Below are 15228 nucleotides of genomic sequence, written 5' to 3' on the forward strand. Positions count from 1 at the left end.
TTTTATCACATTAAGGTGGATTCTATTTTGATGAATTATTTATCAACACAGTACCACTGTAAGCGAACTATAATAACCTTATTTCACCAAAAAAATAAATATTCTTTTAATGTGAGTTTGAACCATCAAGCTTCCTAGTGAGCAAAATATGAAGGTACCGTTAAATCCTAGCATTCAGTAAATGATCTTGGTCTAATGTAAAGTAAACCGTATTTTTGGTAAAGGAAATTAAAGAAAAAATAGTAATATTATAGTTGAACCCCGTGGGTTCGAATTCCTTATTGGCTCGCTCTCGATGTTAAGAATCCATTTCTTAATACTGGAGGTAAGGATTCCCGCTTCGCTCGAATTATCCGAGGCTCGAGGTATTTTCCACGGTCTCCATGAATTCGAGCCAGCGAGGTTCGGCTATGCTATCAGTCAAGGAAACACATCAGCACGGCCACGGTGGGGGCGGAAGAGGAGGACAGGGTCATATTCCAAACGACAGACCTCACTTCTGCCGCGTCGCGGAAACAAATTATATTGAAAAAGACCAAACACCGATCTTTTCAGACGAGTTAATAAGTTGATCTAAAAAAGGCAAGGCAAACTGGATGGTTAATATTTCATTTTTTCGAACGTTTTTGGTTCCATTCAAGTTGTACTTTCGCAGACATAGACACACTTTTGAAACTGAACATGATGTCAGGTCTCAATCATTTTTTACACATACTTGCTAGAACTTCTTCTCATTGAATCGGTCCCTTGCATTATATGATGTTAGCTTTTTTAAACGTACTCGGCCTAGTATATGCCAGGGTGGGTAATATCTATTTATGTTTACTAAATACATCATGTAACGAGAATTATTTGTATGTTTACAATACTTTTTACATATCTTAAGTCTTGACAATATAATCTGAAAATAAATGTCATTAGAATAATCGATCAGTCTTACCAAATTTGACAAACATTTCCAAAACACTGTACTTAAAGCTGCACTCTAACAGATTGAACGTTTTTGCAACTTTTTTTTTGTTGTCCTGGAACGAGCCATTTTTTTTGCGAAAATCCATGGAAACCAGTTAGATAAGACTGCTGTCAAAAATTAGATCGCAGATTTTTATATTTAAGTAAAAAAATGATGTTAAATGCATTTTCCTTAAACTGTTAGTAACGGTTTAAGCCATAAATATTAAATTTCGAACAGAAATATGAAAATCTGCGATCTGATCTTTTGTCAGCAATCTCTTGAACTTTATTAACAATTTGTAATTTATTTAACATGTTAGTAATCCGCAACCTATACCCGATCAAAAATCCCCCAGCATTCACGTACCAAATTATTATTTTTAATCCTACCAGAAAAAAATACATACATAGTCGTTTTTACTCAAGACCTAATGTCTTATATTTTAGTGAAGTTTTAAATTGTAAGAACCCGGATACCATAAGGAAAAAAAACATTTTTTTTTTGTAAAAATCTTAGTTAATCACTTTAAACGAATCTGATCATGTATTTAATAGTTATTCATTTGTTATCTCATAACTGTATCGATTAAATTGTATCCTAATTCAAATAAATTAATTTGTTTTGTCATAAAAAATATTATATTTAAACTTACGACATTCCTCTTAGTAATTATATTTGTTTTGTATCATGATAAACTCCAAACCTGTTGTGAAGCCGCCATTAACCCACATCGTTATACCTGTGTTAACATATATATATATTGCGTTTTCACATGCTTTTACTTAAATGTAAACTGTGATATAATAAAAGAATATTGAGTTGAGTTGAACATCGCAAATGGCTCGATAAAATAAATAACTTCTATATGGATCGGAAAGTTCCTCACATCAAGCCTGTGTTCTGCCCACCCAACCTAAGTGACGGTACGATATTGCATTTAAACTATGACGTACTAATTGGCTCAAATATAGCCCAAACCGACAGTGCCTAACAAGAGATGCACTTCTATCTAAATAATAAAGTTGCACTACAAAGAATTGCGGTTGTATTTACGACACATGTGTGCAACTCTGCTTTAGTTATGTACTTCTTACTTGAAGGGACATATCTAGATAACATGGTGTTTAAATCTACAGCTATGGTTAGGGATAGTTTCAGCTGTACTTTACAGCTTAAACATTAATTAGAAATACAAAAACAGCGATACATTACAGTAATTCTCATAAATATACAGCTGTAGCAATATTTAATAGGTGACTGTTGTCATAAGGTAACTATTAAGCCACTCGGTACCCATACATTACAGTTATTGCCATAAATATACAGTTGTTGCAATATTTGATAGATGACTGTTGTCAAAGTGTAACTGCTGTGCCACTTGGTAGGTATACATTACAGTTATTGCCATAAATATACAGCTGTTGCAATATTCGATAGAAGACTGTTGTTATATGGTAATTGTTGACCCACTTGGTACCCATACATAACAGTGATTGCCATAAATATACAGCTGTTGCAATAATTGATAGGTGACTGTTGTCATAATGTTACTGTTGACCCACTTGGTACCCATACATAACAGTGATTGCCATAAATATACAGCTGTTGCAATATTTGATAGGTGACTGTTGTCATAATGTTACTGTTGAGCCGCTTGGTACACATGTATTACGGTGATTGGCATTTATAGCTGGTGCCATATTAGATAGGTGACTGTTGTCCAAGAATACCAAATTATATGTTTTTACTCTTTTTCGCCGTCAAACATTAGAATTATGACACTATTGTCCCAAAATACCAAATTATCAGCGAACCCGTACACCGAAATCGACGGGGGATGACATCAAATAGAGTACCAGCATAGGTCAGGATAGCTTTTTGATTTTTTACTCCACCCACTCCATAAGAATTTCTAGCAAGGTTACATTATTGGATCTACTTTTCTCCCACCTCAGATAAGTAGATCCAATAATTTAACCATGCTGGATATTCTTTTCTCCCACCTCAGATAAGTAGATCCAATAATCAAACTATGCTAGATATTCTTATCTTGCCCACGGGCGAAGATAAAATGCTCGTATGGAACTCCTTTTACCACATTGTAATTACCTCCCTTGTAAAAGACTGTCGTCAGTAGCATCAAGGAAATCTTGTCTTATGGTAATATTTAGAACGCTAATCAATTATTTCTCGCTTCAAATATCACCATAAAACAGTTTTCAGGCACCATTCAAGAAATAATGCTTCATTCTCCTTAAAACTATTTAAAAAGACCGATTTGACTATTAACATAAACCGGATCACTGCGCGTATATCCATGACAACCACGTGCTATCGCATATCCATACGCAATTATTTTCACTAAGCAAAAAAGAGTTCCAGCAAAAAATACATTTTTACTTAATTTTGTTTAACTGAGGTGAGAGAAAAAGCATCTACCATACCCGCTCGTATAAGATAGGTTCATCTCGACTCTCGCGCAGGGTGTTTTGCGGAAACACGGTAAACCTCGTTTCCGCAAAACACCCTACGCTCGGGTCGGAATGAAACTATCTTACACTCTCGGCCATGGAAGATACTTATATTCTCAACAAACCGGAAATAGAAATTTGACAGCTACGTCATAAGCTATTATTTTGCTAGACGGCGTCCCACGGGAAGCGGCAAAGAAATCAAAATACTACTAAATCTAAGAAAATTAGCATAAAGAAACATTTTATATTTTTTTTTAGTGTAATATCGTATTTATTTCACTCTTGATTAAAGAAAAACTATATTCTAACTCGTGGCTTCGCCACTATTGAAATTGTGTTTTTTCTAAGAAAATCGTGAAATTAAATAAATCTTATACTGAAATCAGCATATATCTTATATATATAATGTTTTAATATCAGTAATGTAACTAAAAATATATGAAATTAGTGCTGCACTTACGAATGTAGGGAGTGTTCTGTTGACAAATAATCATAGGAATGAAAACAGCGTTTAAAAGTGTGTATTTTGTGGCCTAGTTTGGTAATTTTACTTCATACACAATATTGGTTCATCAAACGAGTCAATTTGAAGTGATATTAATTAACGATATGTCGATTATGTCACCCCCCCCCCCAACTGCCAGATACGGCTCATTTACATTTCCTTTATATCGTTTTGCTTTTTTATATATAGAACTGATTTCAATCGCGTGAAGTACACACTTTGTTATGCGTAACTTATCACTAACATGTATAATTAAAACATAAAAGTTTACTTTTCGCAAGGTTCAGAGCATTGTTTTTAAAATGCTGAGCAGCCGTGATGGTAATATTATAACAAATGTGGTCACGTGTGACCAAATTAACATGGTAAACGACAATTCTTGGTCTTAATCTATCATGCTTCGTTCTTGTTTCATTAGAAAGGTCGTGATCTAGGAAGTCCTTTAAGTTTAAGTGTCAGCTATATACATTTCTGACACCAGTTTTTGGGGAACCACGAATTTGACCTTAAACCGGAATGACTCGCGCTGTTCCTTGGCAACCTTTTTCTCGATGTCATCAGTGCGAATACTGACGTGAGCAGGGAGCCCCTACTACGGGACATTAAGGTGGTGAAGTCCGTTATAAAGACAATCGGGGGTGAGCAGATTGGCATTGTGGGATACACCACCCAGGATACGGCATTTATCTCCAGACCAGGTGACACTAATGCTTTATTGGGGTCGATTCCCGCCCCCATGCCCCACCCGCCCTATTATTGCCCAATTGATAAGTGTACATGTACCTGTCTGTATTATATACAACAACAAAGAACACGCACAGTTACCCGACCAGTTGGATGAGAACCCCACAAAACCTCTAAACTCTTATAAACAAAATGTATTAAATACAATTACAGCATGCACGTGCTATACGCAATAGAGTAATATGTTTAAAGGGGCCCGCTCACCAATTTTATTTTTCTTCTTGTTCGATTATTTCACCATTTCACCGATATATTAATTTTTTGAATAGACACCAAATAACCATTTGAACATGTTCCCTTTGTTGAATCAACCATTCATTTATCAGCTTTATGACTATTTATTTTCATTTTTACTTTTTAGGCCACGCCAAACTTAACTTCTGTTTTACATATTTTCAAGAACATTTTTAGGGCGAGCGAGCGAAAAACAAGTCATACTTTTATTATTTCAATAATATAACCTAGCGGCGAAAGGCGACTTTGATAAACAAATAAAAAAGACATTCTAAAGGCGAGCTTAAAAGTTGTATATAACATTCACCTTCACATATTTTATGCAAAACACGCTTTATCTGATCGATATATGCTGTTACACCCTGAGAAGATATGTGTTTTTTTATTCAAATTTATATTACAGAAATATGTTGTGCAGATATCAATATGTACATTTCTTGAAGAAAATAATAATTGATTAGGTTGATATTCGAAACGTTAATAATATTAGCTCAACATTTACCAAACAGGACATTTTTCATTTCATAATAAATTTTTGATGCCACTTGTAAATTAAGTCGCCAAGAGCTGGTTTTGATACCTCAGGAGTTAGTAGTAGATTACCAAAGATCAATTGTCAGTCACTGGCCATATTCTTTGGACAGCCAATCCAATTGTTACCATAGTTTGAATCATGGTCAAATCCTCCAATTTTTCAAGTACAATCCGTTTACTGCCATGATTGGTAAGTCTTCCCAATCCAATGTGTCTTTTTGATGTTCCAAGAAAATGTAAATATTATGAAACTGCTAAGCCCAACCACACTTTCTTCTGTAATGGTGCCTATAATTCTTTTTCTATTTTGCCTCATGAAATTAAAGGGAATATAATCTCCCGTTAGTCATGCAAGTCGAACCGCAAAATGATATCCGGATGATAGGATATTAACTGATTTTGCATTATGATATGGTCTTAATCAACTTGGTTTCAGGTGCAGATACAGAATAGTATGTTCCACCATCATGTGTTAAACACTCAATTCAGACAGGTTGACAAATAATACGCCATTATTGTTGATATCCTCAACTTATCGACTTTTCAAAAACAGGCATTATTAATTTTGATTAGAAAATTGAAGGCATATGTTTAACATTTAACTTGTAAACAATTTAAGAAATACTACGAAAAAAGTCTCGGCAAAATTCTAGGTGCTAGCCCATTTTTTACTTTTTTAAAAAAATAATGCATTTCGGAAAATCCGACGAACAACTGATCAATTTGCTGTGACCTTAATGTATTAATTTTTATTCATATCTGATTCGCAATTTTTTTTAACATTAATATAAATTTTGATCTAAATAAGGCCATTTGCATGGACCGTGCAGAATAATTGAGTTGGTTATTGATGTGAAACTGGGGCCATACGAGTCATGAGCTGAACTCGTGACTTTTAAGCATCAAGTTCACTACCAGAACCTTTTGTAATTGATAAAGCAGATATTCGTTCGGATCAGAACCATAACAATATTTAAAGTCTAAATTTATAAGTATCTTCATTGACGCGTCAGGTGTGCGTTCTTTAAAAGTATAGCCCTTACAGGTTTGATTCGATATTGGTATTTTTTTCTATAAAGATATGACAACTTGGTCAGTATCAAAACTGTTCTAAGCAAGGCTAGACCTGCCTTTATTATAAGTATAAGTATATGCATGTGTATACATATCAGCATGATATAAATTATAATATCACCAAGGTCCGAATGTGCGGTTTGATGACGTGGAGACGGCGGTGGGTGCGGAAGTAAACCGGCTCCGGCAAGTGGGAGTCAACAAAATTATCGCCCTTGGCCCCGCTGGATTCCATATGGACAAGCGGGTCGCCGCCATTTCCGGTGTGGACGTCGTGGTCGGCGGACACACAGACACCTTCCCCTACACAGGCAAGTAGCATTCAAGCTCACAATGAAGAGGCGCGTGTTAATAATTAAACGTAAATATATATTATAATATTCAAACATTGGTGTCTATAACGTCAGAAGGAATGGATTCATAGCTGTACTGAAAATGCCTTCAGTTTACAGATTTATTTCTGCATATGACGGTTAAGTAATGATCGAAATAACAAATGGAGTCAATATGCTCACGTTGTACTTACAAACACGTGTTGTTCTTATACAATTGCAAAAACAAGGTACATCAGCACAAATCTACGAGTCTTATTATGCCGAGTATCATTTATGGTCATCATAATGCCAGGTGGTGGTGAACCAGATGGACGGTGGCCTTGCACTTGTTGTGCAAGCGTTCACGTTTGGCAAGTACCTCGGATACCTCAACGTCACGTTCGACGTCGCCGGCAAAGTCATCGATTATGGCGGCAACCCGATTCTCCTAGACGCCAGCGTCGAACAGGGTACAGCTAATCAAAAAAAGATACTGCCAAATGAACATTCTATTTTTAAGGTATTGTAAATCATTACTAATTGACAATCACTGCATACTACACGTTAGTATTTGATGTTGTTAAAACAACTTTCAATGCTATTTCTTCATGCTGATAATGACTTTGTCAGGCATACTGTGTTTACGAAGTAATAACTTTAACATGGTGTTTAGTTTAGTATATAGTATATAGTTTCGGTAACAGTTTTTTTATCATAATATTGATGTAAGTTTAATGACTGTTATCATGATTATGAAGCTAAAGAAAGAAAAACGCGGCCCTGACATCACAAATAATTTCAACTCAATCTTTTCCGTAACAGCATGGCAGTTATTGCATATGTTTCTAAATAGAGTGACATTCTTACGTTGAAAATAAGCAACACTGACATGATATCTCTGCCGTACCGGTTAGCGAGTTTACCGCATAAGCTGATGTGCCAACAACCAATAAGACATGGAACAACTTCCAGTAAACGCTTACAGTCGAGGTTCACCACTTGACGTCGTCACCATCGATGAAAATGGTGTACGTTGGAGCGACTATCTGTTGAACAAACGTTGTTGTTTTTTAAGGAAATTTGAGAATGAAACTTTTCCAGACGCGGCGATGCTGCGCGAGCTTCCTACTTGGCGGGAGCCGGTGAACGCTCTACAGACTCGCGCTATTGGGTCTACCAAGACGCTGCTGGACGGACAGAGGGACCACTGCCGCTACTTGCTACCACTTCAAATAATTAACACGTATAAGCATCTTTATTTGCCAATTGGCTTTTAGCTTAAACTTCTCCGTATTAAACACTGCCATTCCAATTCAATTATATCCTTATGCAATACCGGGATAAAGTGGTTTGAGGTGAATTTGCAAAAAAGTACGTACAAGTTTTGAACGTAAAAATGGTGACTATGTAAGTAATCCTTTATGTATTGATTATGATTGCATCATTGGTATCAACTAGCGCAAAATCACTAGTTAATAAAAAATACCCTTATATTCTTTAGAATACCACCTACAACCATTAAGCAGTCGACTTAATCTTTAATGCACCAGTCAATTGTAACCACGCCCCCGGGGATAGCCGGGGAAATGGGCCGTGCTTTTACCTTTCAGTTGGCCCCGCAGTGCCGGGTGACCTGGGGCCGTGTTTACAATTGACTGGTGCATAAGAATGAAACTTTCGCGGCCTTTGAAAGATCCGCCTATCATCCGATACACACTCCCTGCGTCTGAACATAGTGTGTTTACCGACTTGATGAACATTTTTTTGATTTGTTATGTATTACATGTATCAAACACTTTCCGCATATTGTATGTGTTGAGTGTAAAATAAAACATTCACTGTAAATGGTAAAACTGCACGGACGAACAACCAAACAGAAGTAGGTTATAAATGTATCCTCCTCAAAACCAACCCTAAGGTCGCGGGATCGAGCTCTACCTAGGGCATTTTCTCTTAGACTATATCTCGCAAAATCAGTGTTGTTTGCTACAAAGACCTTGTATAAAAACGTGATTCTAAACTAGCAGATTATGTCACAATCCAGCTAAAGTATTGAAACATAAGCTAGAAAAAATATTAAGCAACAATTTATGCGTTTGTTTGAATGATGCTATCCCTTGGATTTACCGTGTTTCCCACCTGCAGGTAAAATTGTTAGGTCACGGACGGAATGGTGGATTACTTTGCGCGCTTGGGCGTGAACGGAAGTCACTAGGCACCCGCCGCTATCGACATCGTAAACAGTGGAGGAGTTCGCGTTCCTGTTCCAAAAGGTGCGTTTATAGAAGTCATTGTAGAGTTCCTGTACCAAGAGGTTCGTTTATAGAAGGCATTGTAGCGTTCCCGTACCAAGAGGTTCGCTTATAGAAGTCATTGTAGAGTTCCTGTACCAAGAGGTTCGTTTATAGATGGCATTGTAGCGTTCATGTACCAAGAGGTTCGCTTATAGAAGGTAATTGTAGCGTTTCTGTACCAAGAGGTTCGTTTATAGAGGGTCATTGTAGCGTTCCTGTACCAAGAGGTTCCTTTATAGAGGGTCATTGTAGCGTTCCTGTACCAAGAGGTTCCTTTATAGAGGGTCATTGTAGCGTTCCTGTACCAAGAGGTTCGTTTATAGTATGTCATTGTAGCGTTCCTGTACCAAGAGGCTCGTTTATAGTAGGTCATTGTAGCGTTCCTGTACCAAGAGGCTCGTTTAAAGAAGGTCATTGTAACGTTCCTGTACCAAGAGGTTCGTTTATAGAAGGTCATTGTAGCATTTCTGTACTAAGATGTTCTTTTATAGGTCATTATAGCGTTCCTGTACCAAGAGATTCGTTCATAGAAGGTCATTGTAGCGTTCCTGCACCGAGAGGTTCGCTTATAGAAGGTCATTGTAGCGTTCCTGTACCAAGAGGTTCGTTTATAGAAGGTCATTGTAGCATTTCTGTACTAAGATGTTCTTTTATAGGTCATTGTAGCGTTCCTGTACCAAGAGATTCGTTCATAGAAGGTCATTGTAGCGTTCCTGTACCGAGAGATTCGTTCATAGAAGGTCATTGTAGCGTTCCTGTACCAAGAGGTTCGTTTATAGAAGGTCATTGTAGCATTTCTGTACTAAGATGTTCTTTTATAGGTCATTGTAGCGTTCCTGTACCAAGAGGTTCGTTTATAGAAGGTCATTGTAGCATTTCTGTACTAAGAGGTTCGTTTATAGGTCATTGTAGCGTTCCTGTACCGAGAGATTCGTTCATAGAAGGTCATTGTAGCGTTCCTGTACCGAGAGATTCGTTCATAGAAGGTCATTGTAGCGTTCCTGTACCGAGAGGCTCGTTCATAGAAGGTCATTGTAGCGTTCCTGTACCGAGAGGTTCGTTTATAGAAGGTCATTGTAGCGTTTCTGTACCGAGAGGTTCGTTTATAGAAGGTCATTGTAGCGTTCCTGTACCAAGAGGTTCGTTTAAAGAAGGTCATTGTAGCGTTCCTGTACCAAGAGGTTCGTTTATAGAAGGTCATTGTAGAGTTCCTGTACCAAGAGGTTCGTTTATAGAAGGTCATTGTAGCGTTCCTGTACCAAGAGGTTCGTTTATAGAAGGTCATTGTAGCGTTCCTGTACCAAGAGGTTCGTTTATAGAAGGTCATTGTAGCGTTCCTGTACCAAGAGGTTCGTTTATAGAAGGTCATTGTAGCGTTCCTGTACCAAGAGGTTCGTTTATAGAAGGTCATTGTAGCGTTCCTGTACCAAGAGGCTCGTTTATAGAAGGTCATTGTAGCGTTCCTGTACCAAGAGGCTCGTTTATAGAAGGTCATTGTAGCGTTCCTGTACCAAGAGGCTCGTTTATAGAAGGTCATTGTAGCGTTCCTGTACCAAGAGGCTCGTTTATAGAAGGTCATTGTAGCGTTCCTGTACCAAGAGGTTCGTTTATAGAAGGTCATTGTAGCGTTCCTGTACCAAGAGGCTCGTTTATAGAAGGTCATTGTAGCGTCCCTGTACCAAGAGGTTCGTTTATAGTATGTCATTGTAGCGTTCCTGTACCAAGAGGTTCGTTTATAGTATGTCATTGTAGCGTTCCTTTACCAAGAGGTTCGTTTATAGAAGGTCATTGTAGCGTTCCTGTACCAAGAGGCTCGTTTATAGAAGGTCATTGTAGCGTTCCTGTACCAAGAGGCTCGTTTATAGAAGGTCATTGAAGCGTTCCTGTACCAAGAGGTTCGTTTATAGAAGGTCATTGTAGCGTTCCTGTACCAAGAGGTTCGTTTATAGAAGGTCATTGTAGCGTTCCTGTACCAAGAGATTCGTTCATAGAGGGTCATTGTAGCGTTCCTGTACTAAGAGGTTCGTTTTTCGATGGTCATTTTCACTTATGATTCAATTGTTATTAAAGATTTTATTGGCCGATTTTGTACGTTTGTGCAAGTTTTTATTAAAAAGCTATAATGTTGTTCTAATGCCTTAGTTTCTCTCTCTATATAGATGTGAAGCAGATAATAGTGCGACCTTGTTGTAGGAAAGGAGAGCCTCACCCATCAGATAACGTAGGCTAATGTACTTGCAATTGAAGAGACATTTATTTATATCTTACACAGGAGTTTTGACCGCTGGAGATGCAAATGCAATTTTTCCGTTCCGGAACGAAGTGGACCTTGTGCGCGTGCGCGGAAGTGACGTCTGAAAGCAACTGGAGCACTCCGTGAGGGAGTACAGCTCAAAAATAATGTTATTAATTGGAAAATACTGAACAGGAAAGGTTAAAGCAAACTGCCACATCTAGTCGAACTCAGATACAATATTTTAAGGTTCACCATCGGTATGTTCTACATGTATTATTTTTATTATTTATAATACATATTTTAAATTTAAATTGCCAGTCCACTTTTCAGGAGTCCGAGTAAGGTATAACGTCAACAAGCCGGTCGGCCAGCGCGTAGTAAGCGTTGACGTCAGATGCCGAGACTGTGACGTCCCGACCTACTCCCCACTGGAGAACGACACCATTTACAGCGTGTTGATGACAAACTTCGTAATCGAGGGCGGGGACGGCTTCTCATTCCAACCTATTGAACGTGTACTCTACAGTAAGCAGCTTGGAATGTTAATTAAAAGTGTTGGATTCAAGTATCAAGATGAACTGCAATATGAAATATTCGATATTCACAATTATCTGTATTTTTTGTCCGTGATAAGCCTTCTACGGAGAGTAATGGACTGAACAGCTACTTGTCAATGACGTTTCTTGTTTCATAGGCACTGCATACGTATATATGCCCATGAACCAGTATGTCTACTCATTCAGATCTGCTACAAATCAATTTTGAAGTAAAAACGTATTATATATCATTCCGCTTTAATATATTCTAGAATACAGTAGTAGTTGTTGTAACACCACTCATGAACATTATCATTATCAATGTATAATGTCAAAGCATACATACATATATCGTGGAAAAAAACTCGAGCACATTAGTTTCTGATGCCATGCTAAGCTTAATTGCCTTTTATTCAGGTATCCTTGACGTGGACCATCTGACGGTGTACATAGAGAACCACAGCCCAGTGTGGGCGGAAGAGTAGGGCCGGACCACATTCCAAACGGCTGACCTTACTTCCGCCGAGTCGCGGAAACAAACCAAATTGAAAAAGACCACGCACCGATCTTCTCAGATGATTTAATAAGTTGATCTAGAAAATGCAAGTCAAACTGGATGGTTGATATTTTATTTTCCTGAACGTTTTTGGCTCAATTCAAGTTGTTTCGCATACATAGACACACGTTTGAAACTGAACATGATATCAGATCTCAATCAAATGTTTTACACAGACTTTGTAGAGCTGATTCTCAATGAATCTGTACATTGCAGTATGTGATGTTTGCTTCTTCAAACATCCTCAGTCTAGTATACGCCAGCGTGGACAATAACAATGTATGTTTATTAAGTACAGCATGGTACACTATTTATATGTTTACAATACTTTTTACTTACCTTTTATCTCGACAATAAAAAGAAGAAAAATAATGTTATAAGTATAATTGATCAGATTTAGAGCCTCAGTGCCACTTACGATTAAACAGTTAAAAATAAATAAAATAAAAGTGAGTATATATAAAGTGATAGCGTCTCATATAATGTCTTATAAAATTCCGAGGTCTACTTTATTAAAAAAGAAATGTATGGGAGATACCAACGAAATTCTAATCTGTTCCACTGACTTACTATATGCTAATGAGGTATATAAGTGGGCGGAGCATAGCATCAACTTTGTTTAGTGAACAATCGCAGATAGGTACTTGCTCATGTTTTTGTAAAATGCACTTTCTTTGTATGATGGAATCTAAGATACTAAAAATGGAACCCATCAGCAAATGTTGATATTTGCTTGAAAACCACGGAATTATTCAGTATCAATCTTGACACACGCTCACTGATTGGCTATGTTTAAATTTTGTGAAGAAATTTAGATTATCTGATAGGTTTATGTAACTTTCTTTACCATAGCCCATTTCACAGTGGTTCCGTAAAACGTCGGAGAGTTTCGGTATTTCCATTCACGTGGCGAATGATGACCCGCCGACTGTGTTCGCCAATCGTAAAACGTCGGAAAGTTTCGGTATTTCAAATCGCGAAGCGAATAATGACCTCACTGTGTTCGCCAATCAAATGCTGGTAGAATATCTTCTAACATGTCATTAGGTCTCCAAAAATATAGAGTCGGTCGGTAGGTATATTGTTTTTTTGTAATCCGGCGTGTTGGATGTTGTAAGCTGATTGTTGAAACCATCGATATGAGTTAACTTAAATAATTTGTGGGAAGGTTAGATTGCCGATGGTCTTGCTGTGTGGAATAAGCTTATATGAAGTTTTAGCTTCTTGATGGCAGAACGCTGTACAGATTATCACAATATATGCATTGCGGAGCCATTTCAAATTTCAACGGAAGTCATCGTTGTTAAGCAACAATACAGCAAATATCTCTAAAATATTGTGGTCATCGTCTATTTTTTCAACAAAGAAAACAAATACGTTTCGAATACTAGCGTCCGTTAATTTGCGAGACAATGAAATTCGGAGGAAAATGGACTATGCGTTTAAAGTGAATACTACGTCACTCTTGTGTATCATTTATAAAAGTATGAATCCCGACCCTGTTGGGTCAGTGTCTGACTCAGTCAATGTTTACATATTATCGCAAATTTGAAAATCTGATGTTGCCATTTGAACCGAGGGTTTTGAGGTTTTTAGTGTCAAGACAATATTATTTTCACCTTTATTCAACAAACCATCGATTATACAAGGCATTGCCGCATTCAGCACTCTCAGTGCTTTGATTAACGACGGACATAGGACTAAACATAACTTCTCTCAATGATTACAAGACTGATGAAGTAAGAGAAACTTCAAGGACATTGTATCAAGCCCATTGGCAAGATTCTGTCTAAATGCGATAGTTACCGAAATACTTGTCTGGTTCCCTGCTTACTGATATACAATAACGATAGTGTTAGGGGAAGGAACTCTAAACTACCGAAATACACCCAACGTAACGAGCAACGATAGAATGAACAATTATCGTACATAAAATATAAGAGCTTGAGAACGTTCATTGGAAGCTAAGTAAGAACCCATAGGGGTTAAACTACACTAGCCCACACATGTATGACCATTCATCGCACCCAACGGCACATAAACCAACCCCAATAATGCATCAGAACAGCTAAATTCCAGTGATGCAATATTTGGACGATTGACAAAAGTAAATATCTCGTTTGAAGAAAACCACCCCAATTATATCGAAGTTTGTTAGCTTTATAACTTCTGTTATGTAAATACTGCCGTATGCGTATACTTGGTTAGATGTATATGGTAGTATTAAAGCAAGGTCTCTGTCGAGGCTTTTATTGCTCCTTACCTTGTTATTAGGACCTGTTTGTAGTAAGATCGTATTCTTATCTGTTTAGTACTAAAGAAGATTATATATTATATAACCCTGTTTAATCATTATATATGACTCCTTTCTATATAATTTACCAGCATGTACCATTAGAAACCGAGGGCCGAGCGCAAGGTGGACATAACTCCTACTGTTTGTAGACACCGAGAGCTGTGCTCCAGGCGGACATAACTCCTACTGTTTGTAGAAACCGAGGGCTGAGAGCCAGGCGGACACAACTCCCACTGTTGTAAAAACCGAGGGCTGAGCGCCAGGCGGACACAACGCTTACTGTTTTTAGAAACCGATTGTTGTGTGCCAGGCGGACACAACTCCTTCTGTTTGTAGAAACCGAGGGCTGTGTGCCAGGCGGACATAACTCCTACTGTTTGTATAAACCGAGGGTTGTGCACCACCGGCGGACATTACTTCTACTGTTGGTAGAAACCGATGGCTGAGCGCCAGGCGGACATAACCCTTACTGTTTG

At 37.7% G+C, this 15228-nt stretch overlaps 1 pseudogene; it reads left to right on the top strand.

Annotated features, from left to right (window-relative positions):
* Positions 1–2072: 2072 nt before the first annotated feature.
* LOC128236789 (5'-nucleotidase-like) lies at positions 2073–12385 on the top strand (annotated as a pseudogene).
* The last annotated feature ends 2843 nt before the right edge of the window (positions 12386–15228 follow it).

Source organism: Mya arenaria, chromosome 6, assembly GCF_026914265.1.
Source record: "Mya arenaria isolate MELC-2E11 chromosome 6, ASM2691426v1".
NCBI classification, from domain to species: Eukaryota; Metazoa; Mollusca; class Bivalvia; order Myida; family Myidae; genus Mya; species Mya arenaria.